A 9,757-nucleotide genomic window follows, 5' to 3' on the forward strand; every position below is an offset into this window, starting at 1 on the left:
TTTCAAAAACCCGAGAAATGGCACCACAGGTGCCGTTCTCGGTGCCATTTCTTCCTTAAAAATGACGTCATCGAGAATAATCATTGGTTTCCCTGCAAGGGCAACCTAGTAAAGAATGAACCCGGTCAGTAGTAATCAAACATTCGAAAACATGTTGAAATAACTATCTATTGAGAAAAATCTCCATTTATATCTGATTCTGCGAATCATAAATGGTATATGATATTTTGTTAGTTCTAAAAGCGAAATGATATTTTGAAATCGAATGCAGGAGAATTTTGAAAAAAGCTCACCTTCAACCTTGCCAATTGTTTCAATCAGCAATTCTACTCTTATTAAATAGTTTCACTATGACCCCTTTCTTCCAATCTGTGGGAATATCCTCAATGTCCCATATCTGAATTAACACTTGGTGTAGCGGCTCAGTTAGATCCCCAGCACCGTATTTCAATAGTTCAGGATGTATACCGTCGATGCCAGCTTTTTGTTCATTCTTTAGTTTGCATAGTACTATCTCTACTTCATGTAAACTAATTGGTTCTGTACTTATGTCCAATTTGAAAAGGGGTCGACCATTTGGGGGGGTCTGCAGGACCTGCAGAAGGGGTAAAGTTTAATATTTCGTGGAAATACTCTTTCCATCTATTATCTATTTCTTCTTTGCGTGTTAGCAGTTCAGTTAGTAGCGTGCATTTGTTTATTGTTTGGTTTTTGTTCTTTTTTAAGTGAAATTCCTGTCTCATATATTCAAAAATTAAGTATGTTTTTATTTACCAAGGAAGTGATAGAAGATTTTGAGCAGTTTTGAGCTATTTTGAGCTATTTTTGAGCTATTTTGAGCTATTTGAGCTATTTTGAAGATTTTGAGCTATTTACCAAGGAAGTGATCAAGGAAGGATTTTGAGCACTCATTATGTCTATTCCAAACTATAAAAATGCAGTCAAAGGTTAACATCCCATCTTACTCATGGAATTAGGAGACTTTGCCGATTTTTTTTTTTAATTCCGAAGACAAGAAGATTCACCAAAGAAAAAAAATGAGTCTATAATAAGACACGTGTGGTAAGAAAAGTAAAAGGTGTATACGAAAGAATGTGATGAATCTGAATCAGGTAAGGAAAACCTGGTTCCCAAAATATCGGTTTTTTGCCCATGGGTTTTTACTATATGAATGTCATATCTTCTGAGAAACGTCTATTCATTTCCCCTTTTTACTCTATGGGGGGCCTGTAACCCTATGAAAGTGGTTTCACAAAGGATTATATAGTTGAAACCCGTGTAGTTGGACAATAAGAGATATACAGCTGGATCAAACAATGAAATAAGATTCTCAAAATCAATCCAGGAAAAATATACTTATATACTTTAGCAGGGGCATAATTTGCTGTGAAGCAGGAAGGGCAAGTGCTCCTTCATACCCCAGTCCCCCCACCGACCCCATTTTGCCCCCCGCTAAAATTTAGTTTGTTCAAAATCTTGTCAAAACTAAGGTAAGCCTGCATAATTCAAGTATCCTGAGAAAGGGGTCAGTTTTCTTTAGTATATCTTTGCCTTTATGGTACTATATAGCTCATTTTTCATTTTTCACTGTTATTTGCTCTTGATTTTTGAAAATTGGCTCCAAATCTCCCCCCCCCCCCCCTCCCATGATTTTGAAAAAATTACGCCACTGTGCTTTAAAAAACTAGAACTACTGCATACATTTGTTTTGTCAAGTGAATATGGTGATAAAAAGATATTCTCTCATGAATAAGAATACCGAGGAATCGGGCATAACAACACCTTTAGATCTTCTAACGTAGTCTTCTTGCCACGTAGAATAATCTTCCAGGAGAAGCAATCGCCACAGAGCCGTCCTCAACCATTTTCACGACTGTTTCAGTCTCCTTAAAAGTTTCAAATGTCAACAGTACTGTCATTTCGACACGAGTATTATTGGTACTTATGATGATGTTGGCTGCCATTCTTGATGGTGCTGGGAAATCTTGATATATACAAACGAAAATATGGTGAAAATATCCCGACCTTTGAACAGCTAGAGTGGGAAGGCAACACGCTTATCCAGTTGATTTGTTTTTGTTTATTTTTACCTTTGCACGTTATTGACAATCCTGTTTTTGCTGTTAGATCAGTGTCAGGATTTTTCCGAGGTTATCCGCCGTTACCGTTCAAGGAAGGCAAAAGCCCCTCATTTGATCTAACCTCTGCGTTGAATTTCTTGAAGAAGGTTGTTTTCGGAGAAATCGTTTAGACTTAGTTTCGTCTTTTCAAAAAAAAAAAAAAACTTTAATTTATTTCCTTATTTTAGCATCTTTTTATAATTAAAATGAAACTTATCACACACGTTTTATTTATTTTGCGAAAGTTAATAGCACTTATAGTAAAGTACATTATAGTAAAATTGCATATTTTGTTTTCTTTTTTTTCCTTAAGCAATTTTGGTAAAGCAGTTCACCGCTCTCTAGTTGGATTTTCTGAATACCCTTAGTGAATTCAGGCAGCAGTCCATGAACAAAAATTGAAATACATCCTGCTTATATAATCTATATATAAATCGTTCTTAAGAAATCATTCTAGAAATGACCGAGGGAAGAACAAAAAATGATTTTAAGCGGTATTATGTAATGTGTTTGTAGTTGCGTGTAATTGTTGTTTTTTATTTTGTTTATTTTAGTTATGTTTAAATCATAGCTAGTACTGTAAATGTAAAAGTTGTAAAATGTCAAAGATAGCTTAGCTATTTTTTGGATAAATTTCATTGGTACAAATTGGTTTTTAACTTTAGCCTATCTTAGATAGGGAAATGCTTATTTGACCTTTGTGTTAGGGCTAGCCCTAGTTTACGTGCGTAAATTCCCTCACTCACAATAATAATAATAATAATAATAAATAAAATAAAAAAATCTGTTCACAGATGGGCACAAACAGTTAAGCCGGACATCAACATAAGGAGTGGGATGTAGATATCATTTCTCCCGGGGGATAGACTGTTATTACATTTTAAACAAAAAGATAGAATAAAGGAAAAAAACAAGTGCGGACATAATATAGGTTGCAAATGTAATATTCTGCGAGATCAAAAGATACAGATTCGGCAATATTAAAGAAGCCTTTCTGATCCCCTTCGCCTCTACTGGTCGGTGAAGGAGTTTTGTTTTTTGGTGAATTTAAAAAAAAGAATTGAAGTATATAATTGAATAAGAAGGGATATTTTACCACTTGGGGTAAGAAGGAAGTATTTAGGGAAGAGGAGAGGGCAAGATGGTCCTTACTTTTGCCCGACGTGTGGAAGCATGGATGGAAATGGATGGATCATGTGATGTATGAATGTGTAAAATTAAGTGAGTTTAGAGAAGAAGTGTATTGAAAGTGTGGATTTGATGAGAGATGGCTGGTGAATATAATGAGGGATGTATATTTTGCAAGTATTAAAAGTTTAGGACGATTTCTCAGGTTGGCCATGGAGCACAGAGGTAGATTTTTGTGATTTGTGTTTTCTTTGTTTATGTTATGTAATGTTTATGTATTGACAATTATTTAAATGTGATTTTTTCTGTTTGTTTTGTAGTGTCTAAGGCTTTTAGCGCAATAAAACTTACTATAGGAATTGAGTAGGTACTGGTGTAGTAGAGGGTCAATAATCTGTTTCAATTTTGTAAAAAAGGAGAAGAAAAAAAAGTATCTTAACTCATGGGGACTATACCTACTAATTGGTGTCATAAATATTTGATGGCTCTCGTCAACTGTCTGCTGCGTAGGCAACGAATTGGCCATCTTGCTCTGATTGTATTGGACCCAGCTGCCTGGCTTTTTAAGGGTGTGCCCTATAGAAAATTCTATTGAAGGGGCAAAGCAATAACCATCAAATTCAGCTCAAAGATTTCGTATTCACCGCTTAATACCATAACAAATAAAGTTTTATCAACGTCTAGGTTTTTTCAAACCCTTTTTTTGGGGGTTTGGGGTACTTGAATAGGAATTTAGTCTCTACAAAGTCCAGCAGTTAGATTCCTAAAATAAACAAGTTAGGAAAGTAACTTAAAATAATATATTGTCGAAGTTCTTGAATGTGATAAGTATCAGACTTAATTAATTAATTAATTTTGAATTTTGAATCTCTCCAAAGTCCTTCGTAAATTAATTAACTTGTAGTTAGAATTGTCACTGATTGTTTTAATGGTATACTAAAGGCAGGTAAAAGTTTTCTCCTGAATCTAAATTTAGTCTCTATATAAGTATCTAAGGAAACTAAGTTCAAAAATTTCAGGGAAAACTCAGGGGGATGTTGATATGAATAAGAAGACACCATGTGCATCTAGATGGTCAAAAGGACTTATCTGCAATATCTCAGGAAGAGCTAAGGATAGTAGCTTGAAACTTTCAGAGCATCTTGAAAGGGAACGTTGATCAGAAGCAACGCTATAGCGTTGCCTATAGTAAAGGCCATACGGCTCCAATGCTTATATTATTTATTGTTTTATCTTTCCCAGAGGCACTTCATATGGAAGGGGCAATGGTAGAAACTTCAAAAGGGGCTCATTCGATTGGAAATCGAGAGTTCTAGTGCCCTTTTTAGGGTCAAAAGTGATTGGAAGGCAACTAACACCCCATCCACGCCCACCAATTCCCCAAACACATCCAATTAAAATTTTGAGATAGCCATTTTGTTCAGCATAGTTAATTTCCACAGAGAAATTAGGTTTATGAGGAGGAAACTCCCCCACAGCCCTCAGGGCAAGTGCTGTAAGTTATGCCCTGGGGCGTATAAGGTTTTTATAGAAAGGGTTGTCGTCGAAACTTCAAAAAGGGCTCATTCAATTGGAAATTTAAATGGCTAGATCCTTTTTGAATAGTCGAAAGTGATTGGAAGGCAACTAACAACCTTTCCACGTCCACCATTTCCCCAAACACATGCAATCAACATTTTGATATAGCCATTTTGTTCAACGTCGTTGAAAGTTCTAGAAATTATATCTTTGAGCAGGACATTCTCCCACAGTCTTCAGGGGCAAGGGTTATTATTTATGCACTGGGGGTATATATGGTTCTTATGGAAGGAATGCTCGTATAAACTTAAGAGAGGGCTCATTTGATTGGAAATTGAAAGTTCTAGTTCACTTTTTAAGCGTCAAAAGATATTGAAGAGTAACCAGCTCCCCCCAAAACCCTTTTTTCCCAAATGCATCCAATAAAAATTTAAGATAGCTATTTTGTTAAAATTAGTTCAAAGATCATATAACAAAATTCCGATGTCGTCACAACCCCCCAGGGTCCGGGGGCAGGTGTTTTAAGGTATGCCTTGGGGGCATATATGGGTCTTATGGAAGGGATAATCGTATTAACTGCAAAGAGGGCTCATTTGATTGGAAATTGAAAGTTCTAGTTCAATTTTTAAGAGTCAAAAGATATTGGAGGGCACCTAGCCCCCTTTTCCACGCCCTTTTTTCCTCAAACCCATCCGATAAGAACTTTGAGATAGCTTTTTTTTAAAAAAAAAAACAGTTCAAAGACCATATAACGAAAACTTCGGGGTCGATACAGCCCCCCAGGGCCCGAGGGCAGGTGTTGTAAGTTATGCCCTGGGGGAATATATGGTTCTTATTGAAGGGATGCTCGTAAAAACTTCAGAGATGGCTCATTTGATTGGAAACTGAAAGTTCTAGTTCAGTTTTTTAGAGTCAAAAGAGATTGGAGGACAACTAGCCCCCCCCCCCCCACGCCCCTTTTTCCCCAAATGCATCCAATAAAATTTTTTAGATACCCATTAAGTTAAAAATTGCTCAAAAGTTAGATAACAAAACTCAGGTGTCGTCACAACCCCCCAGGGTCCGGGGCAGGCGTTAAGCTGTGCCCTGGGGCATGCTTGATCTTATGAAAGGGATGCTCGTATAAACTTCAGAGAGGGCTCATTTGATTGGAAATTGAAAGTTCGAGCTCACTTTTTAATTGTCAGAGGATGTCCGAAGGAAACTAGCCCTCCCCCCACGCCTTCTTTTTCCAAACCCATCTGATGAAAATTTTGAGATATATATTTTGATAAAAATGGTTCTTATGAAAGGGATTCTCGTATAAACTTCATAGAGGGCTAATTTAATTGGAAAATGAAAGTTCTAGTTCACTTTTTAAGAGTCAAGAGATTTAAGGGCAACTACCCCCCCCCCCCGCCCTTTTTTCCCCAAACCCATCCGCTAAAAATTTTGTGATAGCCAGTTTTTTGGAAAATGCTCAAAAATTAGATAACCAAAACTCCCCCCAGAGCCTGGGGGATAGGCGTTGTAAGTGGTGTCCTGGGGGCGTATATGGTTCTTATGAAAGGGGTGCTCGTATAAATTTCAGAGAGGACTCATTTGATTGGAAATTGAAAGTTCTAGTTCAATTTTTAGGAGTCAAAAGATATCTGAGGGTAACTAGACCCCCCCCCCACATACACCCTTTTTTCCAAGCCCATCCGATAAAATTTTTGTAATAGCCATTTCATTAAAAGTAGTTCAAAGGTCAGATAAGAAAAATTCCTGTGTCGACGCAACCCCCCGGGTCCGGAGGCAGGCGTTATGAGTAATGCTCTTTGAGATAGACATTTTCTTAAAAATAGTTCAAAGTCCAGATAACAAAAACTCCGGTGTTGACACAGCCCGCAAGGGCCCGGGGGTAGGCGTTGTAAGTTATGCCGTGGGGGCATATAACAACATCAAATTGAATATTTGATGTATAATGATATTAATTGTTGAAAGATCCATCAGTTCAAGAATTTATTTCATTGTAATTTTATTTGCATTTTCAATGCTGTAAGAAATGGAAAAGAAAATATTTGCAAAATAATTCGTTTTCAATTAAGCGCCAATGACGCAGTAGGCTTTTGGTTTTTATTTACAGTTGTTTGTAGTGAATCTATATTCGTCTTGAACAACCTTAGAAAGAACTAATAAATTAAACTGAATATTTGATGTATAATGATATTAATTGCTGAAAGCTCATCAGTTCAAAATGTTACTATAATTTTAATGTTTATTTTCAATATTAAGTACAAAAGGAAATATTTGTAATAAAATTGCTTTTCAGTAAAGCGCCAATGACGCAGTAGGTTTGAGACTTTTACAGTGAGAGAAAGAGGCGATATCCAAACTCTTGTTTGTAGTGATTTTTGTTCGTTTTAAGCTTGATTTACATATTGAATTTAAGTTTCACTCTTTTTAAGTTTTATTTATTAATTTATATTAACATCTATTGTATATTTGTATGCATTGATTGTTTATATAATTTCTGTTCGTTTTAAGTTTCATTTATACTTCAATAGGAATTTTTGTTTTTGTTTTAAGCTTGATTTTCATATTCAATCTAAGCATTATTTGCTTTAAGATCTATTTATTCTTTTAGATTATTACTTGTTGTATGTTTTTGGCTATGATTGTTTATTTAATTTTTGTTTGTTTTTGGGTTTTATTTATTCTTTAATAGTTATTTCTGGTCATTTTGAGTTTCAATTTTAAGAAGTATTTGTATCTGCTGAGCTTAATTTTAAAATGACCTTTGCTTTTCTTTGAAAAACTTATTTTTCGGAAATTTTTTTTTAATTAATCCACCTAAAAACAGTATTAAATAAGCAAATTCCAACTACTAAAACTAGTCTTACTAACAACTCACTGTAAGATCAAGCCCCTTGAGACCAAGGTCGTATCCAGGGGGATTACGGGGGTTGATCCCCCCCCCCAGGTATGCTTGTCCTACTCGTGAAAGCGTAACAAAAAAAAATTGATGCGTTTTTAAAGCTTTTTTGTTATCTTCCCCCCGGAAAAAAAAATCTTGTGTAAACTCCAACCCTCCGAAAAAGAAAATCATAGATACGGTCCTGCGTGAGGCCAACAGAACTTTGCAAGCTTTTCCATCTCAATCTATTCGAGCCTTTACTCTTTACCCTCTATCTTCTGTTCTCTTCTCGCCCCATTTGGGGACGACCTACTTTTCACTTGGCCCCAAATGCATCGCCAAAAAACTTTTGGCTAGCTTATAATATTTATATCCTCTCAAAAAAATTCTCGTTAGAGATTGTACCTCCTTAAATATGAACTGAAAATGCTAAAAAAAAGTTTTTTTTTTATTAATTATATTAAAAGACACTATTTGCACCCTGGTTGTCATATGGGCACTTGCGCAATATCCCAGAAACAACTAAGGATATCAGTTTGAACTTTCAGAGAATGCAAAGGATATGTGGAACTAAATTAAAAGGTACTATGTGGATTAGGTTGTCAAAATGAAAGTATCTGCACTGCCTCATGAAGGTCTAAGGATGTTGAGTTTACATTATCAAAAAATACTGGGGGATGTTCAACTAAATTGAACGACAATATATGCATCCAGGTAGTCAAAAAGGCCCATCTGCAAAATACTTGGAGTGGCTAAGGTATTTGCTTGAAATGTTTAGTTGAATTTTTCTGAATATTGATTGAAATTTTCCCCTGGGTGCTTCCCCCTGAAAAATTCTCCTTCCTTTATTAAAAAAACTTTGATTTTCATTTAATTCCCAATCGCTTTTCAAATCACATCGGAAGTCTCCTCCGTGGAAAGTTTTCCCTTGAAAATTCCTCTCCCTCCACCAGGGAAAGTAAATCTCGCGGAAAATACCCCCAAGGAAAATCTTTCCCACAAAAATTTTCCCCAAACAAGTCCCTCCTTGCTGAAAGTTTACCCCGGACAATTTCCCCGGAGCATTCTCTCGACATGCAAAATTGAGCAGCCAAAGAGAAAGTAAGACAAATAAAAAGAATTCCGTAATTGAATTCAGGAAAATTTTTGCCGTGTAAAATTTCACCGAAAAATTCTTCCCGGAAAACTCGGCCCATAGAAGTTCCCCTTCCCACAGAAAATTTACTCCTAAAAATTTCTGTGTTTCCCAAGAACAAATACTATATGTAAGCAATTGGTAAACTGCATTATTTACAGCCCATTCTCCAGAGGTTGTGAGGCTAAGTTGTTCCCAAGGGAATAGTTATTGGAGCTTAAAACTATGCTTAACCCAATGGCTATATCAAAATTTAGATCGGAAAAATGGGTGTGGGAGGGTGGCTAGCTGTCCTTCAATTTTTTTGGTTAATTAAAACTAGAAGTTTTCATTTCCGTTGGAATGAGCCCTCTGTCGGTCTTCTACGACCGTTGTTCCATACAATCACCCTGAGGATCCCTTTTTGAGGTTGTTTGTCCCATTTTTTGAAAATCTGGAATATTTTATTAAGTTCGTAGCTTTTATGGATAACATTAAACTTCATGATTTTTTATATTTAGAACCAGCATAAAAAAGTCTTTTGATGGGTTAATTGTTATAATATTACTTTTTCTAGAGTTACGCCTACTATAGGCCGACTTTTTTCCCTGCTATTGCATACGCCATAAACGCAATGATTAATTTTGCCATGTTTTTCTACCCGCTCATTATGAATAATACTGCTCAGGCAGATAAAGATTCCTAAATCCTCGTACAATACATACATCTTCATATTACCTGAATTTCAAACAGTTCGTGGTAAGGAACTGTAAGTAAGGAGCGACCCGGCTCAATGGTAACCAAAACTCTAGAAAACGAGTTTTTGGTACCAATAGATACATCAAAAGAATCAGATTTCAATGCTGATTTCAAATATATAATTTTCATTAAGTTTAGTGCTACCCATCAAAAGTTACGCGCCTGAGAAAATTTGGCTGATTTTCAAAAAAAGGGGGAAAGACACCCTAAAAGTTATAGAACCTTAATGAAAACCATACC

The sequence above is a fragment of the Artemia sp. Qi Xiang Cuo genome, chromosome 8 (genome assembly GCF_049724085.1).
Source record: "Artemia sp. Qi Xiang Cuo chromosome 8, ASM4972408v1, whole genome shotgun sequence".
Classification (NCBI taxonomy): Eukaryota; Metazoa; Arthropoda; class Branchiopoda; order Anostraca; family Artemiidae; genus Artemia; species Artemia sp. Qi Xiang Cuo.